The 17,551-nt window shown below is 56.0% G+C and overlaps 1 long non-coding RNA gene across 2 annotated transcripts; it reads right to left on the bottom strand.

Moving 5' to 3' along the window:
- Positions 1 to 2,906: 2,906 nt before the first annotated feature.
- On the bottom strand, positions 2,907 to 9,688 carry LOC107967349 (uncharacterized). 2 transcript variants are annotated; one of them, XR_001707691.3, is made up of 3 exons: positions 9,450 to 9,688; positions 5,090 to 5,671; positions 2,907 to 3,368 (listed from the first exon to the last, which is right to left on the bottom strand). It is a non-coding gene; the product is annotated as an uncharacterized LOC107967349 (long non-coding RNA). The 2 variants fall into 2 exon arrangements; XR_001707692.2 differs by lacking the exons at positions 2,907 to 3,368; positions 5,090 to 5,671 and adding an exon at positions 7,400 to 7,671.
- Between the last annotated feature and the right edge of the window lie 7,863 nt (positions 9,689 to 17,551).

The following is a 17,551-nucleotide window of genomic DNA, read 5'->3' as shown; positions in this document are numbered from 1 at the left end:
ACTATCTATGACATTCCTGATGCAAGATCATTACTGGGTTTGTTTGTTTTTTGAGAGGGGGTCTCACTCTGTCACCCAGGCTGGAAAGCAGTGGTGCAATCATGGGTCACTGCAGCCTCCACCTCCTGAGCTCAAGTGATCCTCCTACCTTAGCCTCCTGAGTAGCTGGAACTATAAGGCATGCACTACCATGCCCAAAGAACTTTTTTTTTTTTTTGCATCTTTTTGTAGAGATGGGGGTTTCATCATGTCGTCCAGGCTGGTCCTGAACTCCTGGACTCAAACGGTCTGCCTACCTCAGCCTCCCAAAGTGCTGAGATTACAGGCATGAGCCACCACACGAGGCTGATAATTTCTGTTTTGATGAGGCCCAAATTCTTTGCCTACAATTTGGTACATCTGATGCCTGAACGAATACTCCAGACTGGCTTCAGTCTCTATACATTTCAAACCTTGTTTCTCCTCCACTGTCCACAGACTTCCAGCCCCGGTCACAGCTATGACGCCAAATGAGTCGGCACGGTGGGCAGGCAGTATAGGTATTCATTCTGAAAGCTGTTCTTATACCAGAACGTCTAGTAATAACTCTACCCGTAAGTGACCGCGAACCATATAAATATGCACCACTAATCCCAAATTACTGTAAATGTATCCTCAGCTCAGCTTCCCTTCAGCTAAATCCCCCAAATGCCTCAGCCACTCAACACCCCTTGACAGGAAAGGAAGGAGGGGAAGTAAAAGTGAAAAGAAACAGCGGTATCAACCCTTTGCGGCTAGAATACCTTGCTTTGTGCAAAGTTTTACAAAAACATACGACCATGGGAACGCATTGCTAGGGTATCTATCTTCCAGCGAAGGGACAGCTGTAAGCAAGGGGCACTGAAGTGTAGACTTTATTAGCTTCTAGGTATGTCTGCCTTGGTGCCTGGCCCTGTTCTAATCAGTGGATGAGCATTGTCTCAGGGAATCTCCGTAACTACTCTGTGAGGTGGGATTTTTTTTAAAAAACAATGCAGAAACGGAGGTCCAAAGAGGTAGAGAGAGAAGCCAAAAGTCATGTGATTGATAGGGACAGGTTTGAAGTCAGAACCACGTGACCCCCAAGGCTACACTGGTAACTTTGTTCCCCAGAAACTGATGGGACTGTTGCCAAGAGATGGATGCAAGAATGGGTGGATGGATGGATGAACGCCTGCCTCATCCTCTAGTTTACTGGGTACTCAGCTGCTAGCTGTTTTCAGACAGGGAACTCCCTAAAGGCAAGACAGAGTCTGATTCTTCCCTTGCATAGGGCAGGACAGAGAAGAGGAACTCAGAAAAGGGCCAGGCTGGGGGGCTGAGAGATGAGGTGCCCCAGGACCTGCCCACAGAGCCCAGCAATAGAAAGAAGACCTACACCAGGCAGAGGTGACAAGTCACAGAGCCATGTCTACTGGGTACCACTGCAGGGTTCCGCTTAGAGGCAGCATGCAGAAAAAGCCCAAGTCATTCTCCCCCAGGCCATAATGCAGCATAAGGCAAGAGGCTGGACAGGCCAACCTCTCAGGGCCCTGAGCCCTGCAACCCATCCTTGTCTACTCCTCTGCCTCAAGGCATTCCCAAGCTTCCCTTTGGAGTTTTCCAAGGTGTCAAGGGAATGAGATGCCCACCCGGGTGGTCCATTCCAAGGTTCAATAGCCGTAAGGGACAATGCCCGGGAGCTGCAAGCCGAGCTCAGTTCCGCTTGAGGCATTTTACGGGCCCAGCCTGGGTAAACACAGGCTCCATTAATGCACCCGGGGTTTCACCTCTGCTGCTGTCAGTCTCACCTCCCAGAGCCAAAGGCGCTCGAGCGTGAGGCACAGAGGCAGCTCAGAGAAGACAAGTGAGGGTGAGAGGGCTGCATGGCAGGGACCCTCAGACACTTCCCAGTCTCCCCAGACCCCGTCACAGATTTGGGACTGAGGCTTGGGGACTGGAGGGAGCAGGGAGCCCCTGGGGCAGAGGCAGAACTGGAGCATCAGGATATAACACCACCACCCCAGGTCCCATGCCTCTCCTGTAGATGGAGACTGTGCTTTCTAAGCCAGCAGGTGAGACATGTGGTCTGGCCATAGCTGGCTTCTTATGGGAGCGACTGGACAGAAACCGAAATCAGAACCGTCTTGAAAACTCCAGGACTCTGCTCCCTGTGATCATTTATCACTGATTCTCCCACGCACTCCACGCACCTTTCCTGGTGCCAGCTCCTCTGCAGGCCCTGGGCCGGGGCTGGGGACCCCGAGATGAGTCAGAACTGGCCTTCGTCCAGGATGAAGTCACAGTCTGGTGGGGAGACAGGTGTGGACACAGGCAATGACAATGACAAAGCGGTGTGCTCAGAGCTGGGACAAAGAGGATCCCCAGGGAGGGGCCCCTAACATAGACTGAGGTCAGGAGGGTGGGGGTGTGCCCTGGGGGAGGTGGAGGCCTGACCTGCATTCTGAAGATGAGTTCATCAGGGTGCCCAGCTATGGAAGGCACCGAAGGCAGGCAGGGAAAACAGCACCTGCAGAGTGACAGTCCTCTAGAGGGAACGGTATGGCTGGGAAGAGGGCCTGGCACACAGCGAGCACTCAGCAAACATCTTTTGAAGGAATGAATGCGTGAGAAGTTTGGTGTAGTTAGAGTGTGGGACTGGAAAACACTGGAGGGGGCTGGAAATGGAGAGTCTTAAAAATCATACTAAGGAGTTTGGTGAGTCCTAGGCCAGAGGGGAGCAAGGGAAGGGGAGGGACATGGCCCAATTTGCCTTTGAGGAAGACCTCTCAGGAGGCGGGGTTTGAACACGCATCAGGAGTAGAGTTGTCAGGTCAAACATAGGACCCTCAGTCAAATGTGAATTTCTGATAAACAGTGAATAATTTTTTTGGCATTTGTGCACTTTTATTGCTAAGCCTGGCGACTATAATTTGGAGTGGGAGTGGGAGGTATGGGGAGGTGAGCACATGAGAGGAAGGCCAGGGCAGCCATCCAGGGGGATGCGGTGCTGGCCTGCACAGGGCAAGGGCATGGGAGGACAGGAGGGGACAGCAGACAGCATTTGTATTTGTTTCCTTTTTTTTTTCATGAAAACTTGTTTTTGAAATATAACATGCATACAGGAAAGTGCACCAATCATAAAAATATTCCTTAATAAATTATCAAAAGTGAACACATCCGGGTAATTACCAGGTGAGTCCACAAACAGGACGATGTTCTTGTGCCCTTCCTGCCCTGGGTTGGGACTCCTCAGTTCCACCTGTGCTGTTCACGCCTGGCCTCTTTCGTTCAGAGTTGTATCTGTGAGAGTCCTCCATGGGGCTGCATGTAGTAGCAGTGGCTGGCCACTCTCACTGCTGTATTGCATTCTGTTGTGTGAAGGGATCACAATTGATTTTCCCTTTCTACTGTTGGTGGGCATTTGGGTAGTGTCTGGGTTGGGGCTTTAGGAACAGTGCTGCTATGAACATGCCAGAACCTGTCTATGGGGGTGCATTTGTACACAAGTGTGCGGGATACATTCAGTGATGTGCCGGAGCCAGCTTGCAAGAGTCCATGACATGTGACGGGGCACGGTGGCTCACGCCTGTAATCCCAGCACTTTGGGAGGCCAAGGCAGGCAGATCACTTTGAAGTCAGGAGTTCGAGACCAGCCTGGCCAACATGGTGAAACCCTGTCTCTACTAAAAATACAAAAATTCGCTGGGTGTGGTAGCAGGCGCTTATAATCCCAGCTACTCCGGAGGCTGAGGCAGAAGAATCAACTGAACCCAGGAGGCGGAGGTTGTAGTGAGCCGAAATTGCACTACTGCACTCCAGCCTGGGTGATAGAGGGAGACCCTGCCTCAAAAAAAGAGTCCATTACATGCATCTCTTCCCAACTCTGCGTTCTGGGGCATTGCATTGGTAGTTTCAAATAGGCCACAGTGGGATTATTGACACCATAGAATTTGGCAAATGTTACAAATCAGGACTTTTCCTTTCTTTCTTCCTTTTTTTTTTTTTTTTTTTTTAAAGGAATTCTCACTCTGTGGCCCAGGGTGGAGTGCAATGGTCCTATCTTGGCTCACTGCAACCTCCGCCTTGCATGTTTAAATGATTCTTCAGGAGAATGGCATAAACCCGGGAGGCGGAGCTTGCAGTGAGCTGAGATCGCGCCACTGCACTCCAGCCTGGGCAACAGAGCAAGACTCTGTCTCAAAAAAAAAAAAAAGATGATTCTCCTGCCTCAGCCCCCTGAGTAGCTGGGACTACAGGTGCCCGCCACCACGACTGGCTAATTTTTGTATTTTTAGTAGATACTGGGTTTCACCATGTTGGCCAGGCTGGTCTCGAACTCCTGGCCTCAGGTGATCCACCTGCCTCGGCCTCCCAAAGTGCTGGGATTACAGGCGTGAGCCACCTCGCCCAACTTTTTTTTTTTTTTTTTTTTTTTGGGAGCTGGTTGTTATACATTTACCAGCACACCACTGGATATGTCCCTAAGAGTAGATTGCTGGTTCATAGCAGATGTTCAGCTTTAAGTGTGACACAGTGTTCCAAAGTATTTGTACTCAGTTATACTCCCCCAGCAATGTGTGAGCTCCAGGCGCTTCACATCATCACCGTGGAGAGGTTTTCATGAGGTGTAGACAAGTTCACTGTGGGGAGGGAGGGAAGGCGGGTCATTCAGGGGATGCCCACCATCTGGCTGGGCTTCTGGAAGTGCCATTTCTGAGAGAACCCAGGGAGAGCGGGTTTGAGGATGGATGGGCATGGGGAGTCTGCAGGGCCTGGGGGCATCCAGGGGTCATCAGCTGTGTGTGTGCATCGCACATCTGTTCACCTGCTGCCCCCTCATCCCTGCCCCAGGCTTCACCCCTGTGCCTCCCCTGGCCCCCATCCTCTCCATAGCCTCCCCTTCCTGCCTCCTCTTCCCCTTTGTCTAGGGTTGTGAGGGCACCTGCAGTGAACCTAGCTTTGATGGTCCCTTCCACCCCAGGCACTGCCATGATTCAGTGTGGGACCTGAGACAGGTCATGCTCCGCTCTGGACCTCAGTGTCCCCTTCTGTACACTGGGATCCTGGGCAGAGGTTGTGGGGGGCAGACCTCGAGGTCCTGGTCTCCAGGGGCTGCAGGCTCTTGTTCTCCACATCATGGTTTGTGAACCTTTTCACCCCTTCCAGAGAGAACTGCTCGCTGAGCCCCAAGCATTTGTGGCCTTGCCACCTGCTTATTATTTGTTGAGGGCTTTGCAGTGAGAAACACCTTACTTCCTCTGCTCCTCCCGTAGCCCTGTTCTCCCTGCACCTGGGGCCGAGGTCCAGGCATTTGCTGGGGCCAAATGGCCTTGGGAGTGGCCGAGTCAGGATGCAAACCCGGATGTGGGATGACAGTGTCCAGGCTGGCAGAGCCATAGGCAGTGCTAGGGCATGCTGACTTGGCTTCCCTGTGGGCAGCTGAGGTCCTGGCACAGAGGAGATGTCGCTGGAGGTCTGTGGAATCAAAGAACACCCTGCTGCTGCCCCGCTCCTTTGTGCAGGGCTGGATAGGCAGGAGGCCTTGGACGGAGCCTGTGGATGGGCTGACTGTGTGGTCGGGGAGGCGGGGGCACAGCTCTGACCAGCTGGGTCGTGGGGGGTGGTGCATAGACGACTCCGAGACCATGGCCCATTTCACCGGAGCAGTTCTCTGCGAAGGCAGGAAGTGGTTTGTATTTTCAGAAGGAAATGAACAGGGCTTGCTCGTGGGGAGCTCTAGACAGCTCTGGGAAAGGGCTCCAAGGGAAACAGGCCCCGGAGGGGAGGCCAGCGCCAGCCCCTCCCTGTGAGGCGGGCAGGTGTTGACCAGCAGGGCTGACAAACGAGCTGACCGTGTCCCTTCCCTGACATTGCTGAGAGATGCCTCCCTCCAGAGGGGGTTTCTCTGGCGCTGAGACTCCAGGAGGTGCACGTGGGCCAAGCAGGAAGGGGAAAGGGGCCTAGACTCCTTTCACCACCTCAGAGACCCTACAAATCAGGACTGGCAATGGGAGGGCTAGGTCTGCTGCTCTCCTGCCCAGGAGGTGGAGCAGGAGGTACCAGAGGGGGAAGAGAACTGGCTGGGGCTGTTTGGAGATCAGAGTATCCCTTCGATTCTGCTATTCATCCATCCTTCCTTCCACCTTCCACCCTGTTCCACACCAACCCCAACTGAAGTCCCCGTGCTGGGAGTGCAGACACAGAGATGGAGATGGAGCAGGCTCAGGCTCTGACTCCAAGGGGCTCCAGACCTGGTGTGTGCATAGGCGGGTGGGTGGGAGGCTGACTAGTAGGGAGCTAATGACACAGGGTGCCCTGAGGCTGGTGACCAGCCCTGCCTGAGGGGCAGCAACAGCTTCAGAAGAGGGTAAGGTGTGAGTTAGCTCTTGATAGGTATAGGAGGCCATCAGGGGAGCAGGCGGGGAAGTGACCCTTCGGGGCACTGTGGGTGGAACCCTGCTGGGTTCTCAGGCCCCAGGGAACTCTAAGGAGAAGGTGAGGGGCAGGAGGGGGTTGCAGGCCTGGGCTGGCAGGAGAGCAAATCCCTGTGTTCTGGTTCTGCCTTAGTCCCTGATGGTTCTCCGTGTTGGGCCCGCCAGGAGCAGCCTCCGCCCTGCCCCAGGAGGTGGAGAGGAGCTCTGAAGACAGCCCTGGGCAAGGGCTTAGGCCCGAGGCAGGCACAGCTCCCTGCTTGCCTTGCTCTGGGATCTGAGCGGTGCTGCTTTCTGCCACCTCGACCTCATGGGACTCACAACCTGGTGGGAGATGGTCATAGCCTCACAGATGGCCACCATGGAGATGGCTCTGCAGGGAGGGGTGGAAGAGAGCAAATTTGTCAGAGGAGGAGCCAGGGGAGGGGCATGCCAAGCAGAGGAAAAAGCTTGTGGAGGCCGAGGCAAGAAGGAGCAGGTTCAAGGCCAGTGTGGCTGGAGCACAGGAGCCTGGAGAGAGGATGGGAGGTGAGGCAGCCATTCTGTGTAGGGTCAGAAACCCTTGAAAAACAGAAGCGGAGATGACCAAGTGTGCAGTTTTCTGTGCCAGGGCCTGGGCTGTGCAGCAGGATGATGGGCAAGCATGCCCTGGCCTTGCTCTAAGGCTGGAGAAAAGATTTTTTTTTTTTGAGACAGTTTCACTCTTGTTGCCTAGGCTGGAGTGCAATGGCCCAATCTCAGCTCACTGCAACCTCCGCCTCCTGGGTTCAAGTGATTCTCCAGCCTTAGCCTCCCTAGTAGCTGGGATTACAGGCATGCGCTACCACGCCTGGTTAATTTTGTATTTTTAGTAGAGACGGGGTCTCGCCATGTAGGCCAGGCTGGTCTTGTACTCCTGACCTCAGGTGATCTGCTCACCTCAGCCTCCCAAAGTGCTGGGATTATAGGAATGAGCCACTGCGCCTGGCTGAAGAAAAGAATTTTTAAATAATTCACCATGGCTCCTGGATGACAGTGAGACCAGTAAGGAGACTTTTGCAAGTCCAGATGAGTGGTGGGGAGACTTGGTGCTGAAGGTTGTTCCCAGATGTCCAGCTTGATGCCCAGGGGGCCGTGGGTATGAGATGGGAGACTTTGGGAGGCAACTATAGAGAGGGGTGCCAGAAGTGATGAGCTGGTCTTGGAAGGTAGATGAGCCTGTGAGATGTCAGGTGGCCCCTGTGGCTCTGGAAAGAGAGGCCTGAGATATACAGGGAGGTAGAGATAAAGATTGCCCAGGAGAAATGGCCAGAGAGTATAGAAGGGCTCGGTGCAGAGCCTGAGTAGCTCCTGAAAATTTGCCTCCTTATTACCTCCTTGCTCCTGCGCAGGCCAGGGCCCCTGCCCCTCCCTGGGCTCTGGGCTTCCAGTCTCACCCGTTCCAAGCCATCCTTGCCAGCAGCCAGGAGAGCCCTGCTGCAATGCCAACTAATTGCATCTCTCCAGCAGCACCCCTGAGCCTAAGCCTGGCTCTATCTGGCCTCTTCTACAATCCAGTGCTCTTCTCCCAACCCTTCTACCCTGTGCTGCCTCCTAGTGAAGGGTTAGATGTGTCATTCTGCAGCCCTTCTGGTGGCTTCATTCAGCCTTTGGGGCTTCGTGTATGTTTTCCTACTGTGAGGCAGGAACCCCCACTCCCTTGTCCATCTGATGAATCCTACTCATCTTTCAAGATTCAGCTCAGTGCCACCTCCTCTGAGAAGCCTTCCTTGGTCAGCCCATTTCCCCACAGAGTTAGGTCCCCTTCCCTGGATACCCCAGCCTCCTATATGCTCAGATCACTGTGTTTCAGAGGGTGTCACCTTCCGCCATCCCCAACAGCCTGGGAACCACCTGAGAGCAGCTCACAGGCCAGGCAGACACAGGGCAGGAGCTCAGGAGGGGAGCTGAATCGTAAGGCAAATTAAGTCTCTGTCCGGCAGGAACCTGGCCAAGGAGATGTGCTGGAGGGGTTTCCTGTCCCAGAGAGTGTGGTGGGCGTACAGTGCTAGGCACCCGCTAGGCTCCACAGAGAGAATGAGGAGGTGGGAAGATTGGAGGTAGGAGACATTAGCATAGCTGGGGCCCAGCAGATCCCTAGGGAAGATGGATGCCCTTCCCATTTGGCATGTGCGTGCAGGTGAGGATTGGACAAGCTGAGAGAAGCCTGCTAGGCAGGGGGCAGCATGAGGAAAGGCAAGATGGCAGCACCACATGGAGAACCAGTGTCGGGGCAGAGAATAGCAGGAAGTGACACTGGGGAGGGGGCTTTTGAAAGGCCCCTTAGAAACAGCTGTTCCCCTCGAGCCTCACCTCGGCCGGGCCCTGAACTTGGTGGTGTCTTAGTCTGCTCAGGCTGCTACACCAGATCCCCATAGACTGAGTGACTTAGACAACGAGCTAGCACTTCTGGAGGCTCGAAGTCTGAGCTCCAGGTGCCGGCAGGTCAGTGTCTGGTGAGGACCTGCCTCCTGGTTTGCAGATGGCTGTGTTCTCCTTGTATCCTCACATGGTGGAGAGCAGAGCGAGATGAAGCAAGCTCCCTGGAGTCTCTTTTTATAAGGGCACTAACCCATCACAAGGGCTCCGTCCTCCTGACCTAATTACCTCCGAGTGGCCCCATAATAACATTGCACTGGGGGTTAAGGTTTCAACATAGGAATTTGGAGGACACATATGCAGTCCCTCACGATGGGGACCTGTGGGACCCATCTAAAGCCCACAGCCTCTGTGAGATAGGTACCGGTGTCCGCTCCACTGGATGGATACAAACCAAGGCATGGAGAGGACTGACCACCTGCTCAGGTCAAAGGTGGGAGCAGGGGTGTCTGACTCCAAGGCCCATGCTCATGACTGCCACATCCTACTGTCTCCTCCCCACCCTACTGTCTCAGCCCCGCCCTGCTGTCTCTGCCCCACCCTGCTGTCTTCACCCTGCCCTGCTGTCTCTGCCCCACTTTACAGAGGGGGATACTGAGGTCCAGGTGTGCAGTGACTTACCTGGGGGTGCCCAGCAGGTCCAAGGAAGACAAGTACAGCCAAGCTGAGCTCAACCACCTGGTCGGGCCTCGTTTAACTGCACCCTCGACCACAGGGCCCCTCCTCAGTGCCGCTGGAGGAACTTCAGAGGCGGCATAGCTGGTAGAGGTGGGCGGGGCATGTGGCCTGGCACCTCTGCAAAGACAGACCCCAGCCCCAGCGGCCACTTTGAAGGAGGCTGAGGGCAGGGGTGGGGGCTGTGGAATTCACGGAATGGAATGTGAATTGTCTCCAGAGCTCCAGGCTGGGAGGGCCACAGGGTAAAGGGTTGGGAGAACAATGGCCTAGGGAACTGGGGCTCCTGGGACAGACAGGGCCGGGCAGGGAGGGACAGGGCTGGGCTCAGCTGAGCAAGGCCCTGGGGTGCAGGTGGCTGAGATGAAACCACAGACCAGACAGGGAGCAGCCTCCTTTCCCCCAGATCCCACGGGTGCCAAGCACACTCAGCACCTGCCCCCAGGAGGAGACCGATCCTGACACCCTCCTTGTGCAGGAGGCTGAGAGGGCCATGCATGCTTTCACCGCCATGAGCTTGCCGGGCCGCAGCAGCCTGTGGGATGGGCCTAGTGGTGATCATCATACCATTGCATGGATTGGGAAGCTGAGGCCAGAGAGGCATGAATTACCCACAGCCCCTCAGAATGTCAGCGACACGTGCCCTTGATTCAGTGGGTTTATTTGAGACAGGGTTCCTCTCCCTCTCTCACCCAGGCTGGAGTGCAGTGGTGCCATCACAGCTCACTGCTGCCTCGATCTTCCAGGCTCAAGCAGTCCTCCCGCTTCAGCTTCCCAAGTAGCTGAGACCATAGGCACACACAGCACCATGCCCGGCTAACTTTTTAAATTTTTTGCAGAGATGGGGACTTGCCATGTTGTCCAGGCTGGTCTCGAACTCCTGGGCTCAAGTGATTTTTCTTCCTTGGCCTCCCAAAGTGCTGGGATTCCAGGTGTGAGCCACTGCACCCAGCCCAGTGTTTTGTCAGCACCCTATCGAGCTTTCCCACCGGGACCCACAGACCCTGGGGGAGGCCAATCAACTCAGGGCAAAGATGCCATCAGCTTCACAAGGGTGTGATTGGCTCCCTGGAGCAGTGTCTGAGTGCCAGGCTGCCAGGCAGCCAGGCAGGGGTTCCCACACGCTTCCACTCCCTCTCCATCCCTCCCTCCCCTTCCCCCTTCTCCTCCCCTCCCTCCTGAGACTAACAATTCATTGGCTTGAGAAGTGCTGGCAACTCTGCAGAGCCTGTGGCTTCCATGGTAGGCCACATGGTATGGTAAGTTCATTCTCACCTCTCACCTTCCTTTTGGGGGCAGCAGCCCTGAAAGAAAAAGTGTGAGGGCTTTGGGGTCAAGTCCGCTCTGCGGCTTCCTGCATTATGCCTTTGGGGACCCCACTTCACCTCTCCTGCTTCCTTTGACAGCTGCTGTGAGGATTTCATGAGCCACCTGCAGTTATAGGAAAACCCCAGGCCCTGGACACAGTCCCCTCTCCCCATCCCCATATCCTCCCCCAGGCCCTTCTCTCCAGCCCCTCTGCATCCAGGGTAGTCAGCAGTCAGCGGCAGGGGCCAGGCTGAGGTCAGGGCTGTGCTGAGGCAGAGGAGGGTCTGCCCTGCCCGGGCACAGGAGTCCAGCCTCTGCCTTCAGAGTGGGTGACCCCCTGGGGGTATCTGCCAGGGTCCTGCTTAGTGTCCCTAGCAGGGGACAGTGGGGTCTCTGACACAGAGAATGCTGCTCATCCCTGGCCCAGAGCCTGTTTTAGGGTAGAGCTGACCAGCTGCTCCCTGGGAATTATGCTACACTGGGTGCTGAACACGCACGCTTATAGCCCCTGCCTCCATCTCACAGTCTACGACACTGTCTGAGGCCGTCTCCTGCTGCTGTCACGGACACCATAGACTGGGTCATATATAAAGGACAGCAATTTCTTTCTCACAGTTCATGAAAGCCCTGTCCACACCCCAAGGCTGCACCAGGCCCCACATTCTGAGGCCACCGAACACCAGACTCCTCCCTGCACCTGCCCCGGGATGGGGGACCCTGGAGCCCAGCCAGGCTCCTATCCACATGGTGGGCGCCCCTTTTCTGGGCCATCCTGATGCTTCTGTCAAGGCTCTGGAGTCCTCCCCGACCCCAGCACACTTCCCAGGCCTGCCGCCCCGGTCCCTCTGCCTTCTTCCTCGGCCCTGTGCTGTGCCTCCCACACTGTGGGCAGAGCTTCTTCCTCAAGCACCTGCGTCCTGTGCAGCAGCCTCCCCAGCACAGGCCTCACAGGCATTTACCGCCCTCACTGTCCCCCACACACCCCATCCAGCCTCCACTCCCACTGCTGTGTCCCCATCGCGTCTTGGTCTTTGAGCCATACCATGGGCCACCCTTGTGCCCAAATGGGCCAGGTCTCCTCAGGCGTTCAGTGTGTTTTTCTCTCTGCCTGGAACTTTCCTCCCAAAAGTGAAAATTTCCTAGGTGCCTAGATTCACCCTGAGGAGCCCTGTTTGTTTGGGGGTGATGTCTGCATCCCCTTGGAATGAGTGAGGCAGATTCGGAGGTGGGGAGCCCGGGGGAGGAAGTGGGTAGTCCAGATGAGGGATGGGAGAAGCAGGCTGCAGGGAGATGGGGAGGTGGGGAGTGCCTGAGACAGAGTCCCAACCCTTCCCTGGGCCTGTGTCAGCCACAGGGCCCTGCAGATGGTACCCCCCAGCCCCTATCAGGATCACAGGGAGTCAGAAAGAAGTCCCCTAATGTAGATGGGAATCCCAGCATCCAGAGAGGGCCAGGGACCTCCAGAGTCACAAGGAGGCAGGGACAGGGCCTTCCCAGTCCAGGCTGGTGAAACCTCCTCTGGTGCACTGGTGCCCCTACCCCCACCCCGGGTCCCACCTAGGGGAGGTGTGGGCATAAGTAGCTGAGACCAGCCCCCCTGCCCAGCCTTTCCCAGAAACATCCCACAGAGTCCCATGGCAGGCGGGCTCAAGGGCACCTGGCTTCCCCAGCACCCTCGCCCACCATGGCCCCTGCACTTTCCCGTCTGTGATTTCTGGCAGCAGGAAGGAGCTGGCCGGGTTAGTATTATTTTCCTGGTTTGCCTGACTGCTATGATGGTTCCTAAAATCACACAGTGGGGCTGCTGCCATCCTGTTTGGGAGCCGGGGGGCTCCTTATCTGAGCAGACCACAGCTCCGCTCCCGCCTGGAGCCCAGCCAGGACAGCCACACAGGTGCCCTGAGGTCATGTAGCAAGAGCAGTGGTAGAAAGCTTAGGCAGGGGACCACCGAGGACACTCACACACATTGTCTCGCTGGACACTTCAGCCAGTGGGTCAACTGGGCAGAAACGGAGGTTCTGAAAGGGTAAGGGGCTTGCCCAAGACCACTCCACAGGTCCCAAGTTTCCAGGCCCTTGTGCTGTTTCTTCAACCCCCACCCCAGACAGTGAGCAGGGAGGTTCCAATGCCTTGGCCCCAACGGGGGAGACCTGGCTGTTCCTGCTCCCTGCCTCCCCTTCTTCCACGACGTGGCCAGAACCTGGCTGGGAGCAGGAGGCCGGGGTCCTCGGCAGCCCCTGGCATGGCGAGCTGTGTGAGTTCCCCTCTGAGCTCTGGACTCGTGGCTGCTCTGAGGACCCCTGCCCAACAATGGCCGAATTCTCACTCCCCCCACCCAGGCCCTCATCTCTCCACAGGGCATGAGGCCACCAAGTCTCTCCCTACTGGGAATGGGAGACCTAAGGTAGTGGTCAGAATCTCTTTCTGCCCACAGGACCAGTGGGCACCCCAGGAGTCTGTTCTAAGGAACCCCACTGTTCCCTGTTCTAAGGACAACAGAAGGCAGCAGGTGGTTCTGGGCCAGCCGAGTGGCCCAGGTGGCAAGCTGCAGGAAGGAATGGCCGCAGGACAAGCAGGGCCCTGCAGCCTGGCTGGCGGTCCCCGAAGTCCTCTGTCGAATGTTGGCTTCGCAACTCAGGCAGTCTCCTCAGCTCCCCAGCCTCAGTGTCCTTGCCTGGAAAGGGAGGAAGTGGTAGCACTTATTCCATGCAGTTTCGTGAGGATCCCGTGTTAGGGCCTATGAAGCACTTAGCAAGTGTCTGACACCTAGCAGATGCTTGACAAGATGCAGCTGAGTATTATTCTGAATATTTTTTAACAAGTGGTGGGCAGGGCCAGCTTCACTAGGAGCAGCCCTGGAGCTGAGGGCTGGACCTGATTTAGAGGCAGGCGAGTCCCTCTCCACCGAGAGCCCACCCACAGTGTCAGCCCATCATCAACTCCGCCCTGAACATCTCAAGGGGGTGTTACTGCTATCTCCACCTGCAGGAGTGCCCTGTGAGGCTGCACACATTCGAGGGTAGATCTGGGTCTCTATGGGGTCCCGATGCTCATATGCCACACTCCACCTGGCCACTCATGTTTAACCCTGCCCTCTCCTTGCGAGGGGGTGTCTCTGAATATGTGGGCTACCCCAGGAGCTGCTGGCGCCCTGCCCTCACTCTGCTGTGGGGACCTGACCTGTCTTCTCGTGCCCGGCTCTTTCTGGCTCAGCGCAACTGCAGAGCTGTCACCTCAGCCTTTGATGACATCTTTACTTCTTGCGCCCTGTTGTTCAAGCATCCGATCTGGCCCCTGTCTTCTCCCTCAGCCTTTGAACTTGACCAGGGTTGGAACTGGGTCACCCACTGTCTGGGCCTCCCCACAGGTGTGAAGCTTCAGGCAATTCCTTCCCCAGCCACTGCCCCCTGTTTCACCCCCTCACATGCAGACACCTGCTGAGTGGTATTCAATGACAATACGTTCCCTCGGTCAGCAAATATTTGCCGCCTGTGGTTCAGCCCACCTGCAGGCCACCCAGGATAGGAGCAGAGGGGAGAGTGGCCATGAGCCAACAGCGGCAGGCTGCAAAGGACACCATTATCATCTCTGCATCACCAGAAATGTGGGGGCCAGGACCCTACATTTCTCCAAAGCTGGACATGGAAGGAATGTTCTACTTTGGAGAACGGCCTGCTCTGGGCTCCATGGACAAACTGGACCTTGTCCAGAGGAGGCAAAGTTAGACAGATCCTCCAATGCTTCCTGATGTCTGGTTGTTGAGACTATTACATATGGACGATAGAATTTGAGATGATTTTAGGTGATTCATGAAAAACTTACAACATCGTATAGAATACTATCATAAACCCCGTGTCTGAATCATCTGACTTCAACAATCATGGTAAAACATCCAGTTGCCTCCACCTCCAGCGTGAAGTCTTCACTCATCTCAACATTTTGGTCACAGCATTGACTTCTCCTGGGACCCTTGAGCTGGTTGAAAGCAGGAGTGACGCTGGTCTATGTGGGTCCTCGGCCCACGACAGGGCCTAGTCCACTTTAGGTGGCATCAAGGTAGTTGGATTGAATCACCAAAAGAAGGTGGGAAGGACCCAGCAGCCCAGCATCTTCTGAGCACCCGCTCTGGTTAGGGAGCTCTCCCACCTGTCACCCCCTTGTGAAGGAGGGACTATAAGCCCCATTTTACATATGAGGAATTGGAGACAGAGAGAGGTTGAGTGTCTCACCCAAGTTACACAGCATTATGTGGAAGAGGCGGGTTGGGAACCTACGTCTGTCTGGTCCTAAATGGCTCTGTAATTTTTGTCAATCCACACCAGAAAGATTTTGCCATTTTTTTAACAAAAGGAAGTTGATTTGGGGAGCAGTTTGGGGTGCCCCAATCCTGTTCCTGTCCCTATTGCCTGAAGGGCCTGGCCTGAGTCAGCTGGGCGAGTGAGATGGGGGACATGGTCTTCCACACCCCCAAAAGGGCATCCCCTCCTCTGCCACCACTCCCAGTGTCCTTAGAGTGGAGAGGACACACTGTCCTCAGCCCTAGACCTGCTGGTCACTTGCCTAATCCCGCTGCCTCTCCATCCTCCATCAGTGCTCAAGGGGGCACAGGGCATCGGGTGGCTAACCTCTCAGGGACTTGGAGACCTAGTAGGCTGACCCACCCACTTTTCAGACAGAAAGACTGAGGCCTGGAGAGGGGAAGAGGCTTTTGAAGCAATTCTAGGGTAGTCTTTCTCATGCATACGCTGTGCCTTTGTTGAAAGGGATCCTACGTTCGTGTCCCGGCCCTTGCCTGACTTGCTGGTTATGAGGGTAAGTATTATCATAACAACCCTATAAGGTAAACATTGGTATTAGTGTCACCACACAGATGGGGCAGCTGGGACAGAGAGGTGAAGGTGACCTTGCCCACAGTCACACACAGGTGTCTGGGATTTGAACCCAGAAGCGTGGCTCCAGAGTGCCCATGCTTAGGTAATTGCTGGGCTTCCAAGGGGGCCGGGTAATGCTGCCCTTGGCCTGAGGTCCCCCGGTCTCCTGCAGTGCACCCCTCACCTAGTGCATCACCCACTCACCTGCCCTGCAAAGGAGGCTTGGATGGGCTATTTGCCCCCGCACTCCAGCAGGAAGCAGGAAAACAAGAGGGCCCTGGCGGAGCTGCCGTCTCCCCTGGCTCTGCTGAGAGCACCCCAACCTACCCAGGGCCAGGTGGGCCTCCCCAGTTCATCTTGCTCGCAAAGCCAACAGACCGTGGCGTTTGCAGACCGTGACCTCCTCCCGGCAGACAGCAGCTCTGGCAGCTCCATCGTCATTGCCAACTCCAATGCCTCAATGCACATGGCGGGGCCCAGCCACAGAGCCCAGCCCCCTGCCTCCCTGAGCCCACCCATGCGAGCCAGAGAGGGGCTGCGGGTGGTGAAGGAGGCCTGGGATGGAGGGGCAGGCTGACAGGCAGGGTCAGCTGTGCTGTGGTGTGGCTGTGTGACCTTGGACAAGTGACTTGAGCTCTCTGAGCCTGCCTCGCTTCACCCATTCTTTTGTAGTGGCTCTTTCAGGGAGCCACAGTATGGAAACAGGATTTGTAAGGGGCAAACCACTGTGCGGATGGGAGGGGCTCCTGCTATGCTCCTGTTCTCTCCCATGACCCATTTGTCCCGCCCTTTCCAAGTGACCCCTGTGGTCACGTCACATTCCCGAGGAATGCTCTCGTGCGCTTCAAGGACCATTGCCCTGGCTCGAGGGCCAGCTCTGCATACACTCACGCCAGACCGTCCCAGGCAGGCGGGGGCCGCGGGGTCTCCCATCTAGCCCCTGCCTATGCAGAAGAGGCAAGAAGGCCTGGACAGGAAGCCGCCTGGGTGTGGGAGCAGCGAGCACAGGAGAGGGTGTGGGCTGCAGTGGAGGCAGCCAGGCCTCCTGTGGAGCTGTGAGGAAGGCACAGCTTTGGAGTCAAAGAGCCCTTCATTCAGGTTTTGGCCTGAAGACCTGGGGTGCACGGGGCCGTGCTGCCGTGCTGGTTGACCCTGCACCACTCTGGGGGCCACCTGGCCCGAGACTGTCAACAGGAATTTGTGTATTTTTTAAGACAACTTTGTGCTTGCAGGAAGGGGCGGCTTTGGTGGATGTGCGAAGATGCCAGCTCCCCTTCTGTCATTTATCTCTTCCCGCCTCTCCTGCACTTGCTCAGGGACTGCTCTAGGGAAAGGACTGGGTCTGATGGTCTCTACCCGGAACCCAGGACAGGGCCTGCCAGGCATTTGCTGAGTGCTTGAGTGACCCCTTGTGTGTGCCCAGCACCTGAGGACCCTGTTCAGGGCCTGCACCCGAAGGAGCCCCTCAAGCCCCAGACAGATGCAGGGACATGAAATGCCCAGGTGGGCCAAGAAGGGCATCCTCCCCAGACAGATGCAGGGACATGAAATGCCCAGGTGGGTCAAGAAGGACATCCCCACAGGTTCAAGCCCACAGTGTGTGATGTCCCCTCTGCCTACCCAGAGACCCCCTGCCAGGGCTGTCTGCAGGCCTTCAGGGTATACCTGGCACACAGGACCAACTGGGGGGTTGGGGACTGCAGTCAAGCCGGGGTCTGACCTTTGTTCAGACTCACACATCTCCCCAGAGCCTCCCAGGCCTCCCAGTCACTCCCTTGGGTCTTGGGTTCAGGAAATTGGAAGAGATTTCAGGTATGGAAAGGGTCACTGTGATGCTGACACGTGACATGACAATGTGGTGAAAGGTA

The sequence above is a fragment of the Pan troglodytes genome, chromosome 9 (genome assembly GCF_028858775.2).
Source record: "Pan troglodytes isolate AG18354 chromosome 9, NHGRI_mPanTro3-v2.0_pri, whole genome shotgun sequence".
Taxonomy (NCBI): domain Eukaryota; kingdom Metazoa; phylum Chordata; class Mammalia; order Primates; family Hominidae; genus Pan; species Pan troglodytes.
Note: the sequence above shows the minus strand (reverse complement) of the source record. Positions and strands in the feature narration are given on the sequence as shown.